Genomic DNA, 2,621 nt, shown 5'->3' on the forward strand with positions numbered 1-2,621 from the left:
TCGATCTTCCTTGACTCTGTTTTGATTTGAAACTGTTGCAAGTTGTTGCCAGGGTTTCTCTTCTCTCATGTTGCAATGTTAGTGATGACAATAAAGATCGCTGGATGTTCCTGGTTGTTAGCACACTAAACCCAAGATCAGGTTATTTTCTGTTATTTACAAGAAGCTCTGGCTACAGGGTCAGGGGATCTGATTCTAGTTTCAGTGCAGAGTGCTTTAAAGCACTGTGTCATCTCGGACAGGCGCTTCATCTCTCTGGGTCTCGGTTTCTTTCTCTATAAAATGAATATTTAAATTAGAAGGCGAAGAAAAGCGTGTAACTCAATGATTTGACACTTTATAACTACCAATGTTATTTTAATACAATCATTGAAATAATCCAAATGTTATAATGCTATACAGTTATTAAGAACAAGAAAGAAAGGATGTCACTTTAATTAAATCTGCAGATAGAAATAAATAAGGATCATTCTACCAGTAATTGTGTGACTGTGTCTTAATGGAGTCCAAAATAATGTCCTCTTTGAGAAGTGTGAGCTAATACACCCACAGAGGAATGATTAGAAACAGGGATATATATCCTAGATAGGAAGTGTTGAGAAGCTGAGATTTTAAATCAATACCCAGAGGCGAGATGTGGGCAGCCGATGATGTGCAAAAGACCATATTGGTTTGAAATATTCCCTGTTAATGATGATGATGGAATTATCATGTCATGTTAGGAGGCTTAGAATAGCAATCCATGAATTATATATATTTAAAAAATAAGCCTGCCTAGTCACCACTTCAGCCAATGAATGGCTAATTATTTAGTCTAGGGTCATTTGAATACAGGTCATAAAAGACTCACTAGAGGGGGAACATTCAATTATGTGTTCTAGGCTGGATTGGTGGCAGCAGTTTCAGTTCCCCTCCTGCTGACACATACCCTACCAGGGAGCTGTCACCTGGCCACATCCTCTACTCCTGCTGTGGCAAGATCTCCCTCCTGCTGTGGCAATACCTCCACCCAGATCCAATCTGTGCCTGACTCTCCTGCTATTTAACTAAAGACACCCCAATGCATTTAAAAGACATTCTAATTGTAGGGGCATAGACTCACATAGCCAGCAGTGCCTTCAACAGAAGGCTAGAATAGCTTTGTGTTATTTGACTGAATCTCTTGATTTTTTCTTTTTCTCATAAAAAATCTTAGCAGAACAAACCACTCTTGGTCTCCTGTCGATTTTCTGGATTTGCTCAGCCTCCCAGGCTCTGGGTGAGTGGGTGAAAATTTCAGAGAGAAGCGAGGAAGAGAATGGCCCTAAAGTGAAGCTTGGATTCTAGTTTTGCATTTAACTGTCTTTGGACCACAGGCAGTGGCTCTTACCCTGGTGCTCTGGGGCAAGGGGGAGATGGGAATGGAGGGAGGAGGGAGGAAGGGAGAGAGGGAGGGGAGAGAAGGGGGAGAGAGATCGATCCTATTTCGAGGACGGTGGTGGGTCATCTAGGGACTTCCAAATTCACTCAGACACACCGACCCAGAGGACAGGCGCTGACTCCAGCCTGGAGATGCTATCCCTGCTTCTGGCAACTGGACCCTGATAATTAATTTCTAACGCAGTTTCCTCGCCTCTAACATATTCTGACCCCAACAAAAGGGGACGCACCATCCAACCATCCTTTCGCCATCACCACACAAGACCCCGCTCTGCCACTAGTCACGGACCCAGCCGAAGAGGACTTTTGTCCCCACTCATGATCCTGTGTATGCAACCATTCTTTCTCGACAGGCCCAGGAGGAGCCCCTTGAGGGGAAGTCTTAGATCTGATTTATCAAACTTGAGCCTATACCATATTTACTTGGAAGGCCTGTTAAGACAGATGTTTAGACCCAGTCCCCAGAGTTCCTGGCTCCCTAGCTCTGGGGTAGAATCCAATAACGTTCATTTTAAACAAGTTCTTAGGTGATGCTGACGCTGCCAGTCCGGACCACTTTGAGAACCACTCTTTGGATAAAAGCAGGTGCTGCGGCGTGGGCTCCCTTTTCTTTCGGCTCTCCCACACCTTTGGCACTCACGCCATTTTCCGTGACAGATTCCAGCTTTTGGACTCTTCCTAACGGCTCCACTCTTGTCCCAGGCTCCGAACGCACAGGGGGCGGTCAGAGGCGATCCCTGCTCCGCCCCTACCTTGCGCATCTTCGCCCCGGTCTCCTCCACCGTTTCCCACCGCAAACGCTGCCCTCCTCACTCCCTCGGTCCCGGGTGTGAATTATTCACCCCTCCCCCTGCTTCTCTCACCCAGTGCAACCTTTCCCGCAACTTTGCCGCGTCGGCGAGGCTCGCTGTCCGCCCCCTGCGCTCAGCAGCCCTGGGGACGGTCCCTTGCGCGGCCGCGCGCTCCCCGCGTGCAAAGCCAGCCCGGCTGGCGGGGCTGTTCTGGGCACCGGCTCTGCGCAGCGACTCTGGGAGGCTCCGGCTCCCGCCCGGGTTCCGGCTCCGGGGGGTGGGGCGGAGCGGGTGCCGAGAGCTCCAGCGTTAGGAAGGCTTCGGGCTCCGAAGCCCGGAGGGGGGCAGTAGCAGCGTCAGGTGGCTGCTCAGCGTCCCCGCGCGCCGCCCAGTCAGTCCCCACTCGGCGCT

Source organism: Carlito syrichta, unplaced genomic scaffold (genome assembly GCF_000164805.1).
Source record: "Carlito syrichta isolate Samal-C Ts95f unplaced genomic scaffold, Tarsius_syrichta-2.0.1 Scaffold124146, whole genome shotgun sequence".
Classification (NCBI taxonomy): domain Eukaryota; kingdom Metazoa; phylum Chordata; class Mammalia; order Primates; family Tarsiidae; genus Carlito; species Carlito syrichta.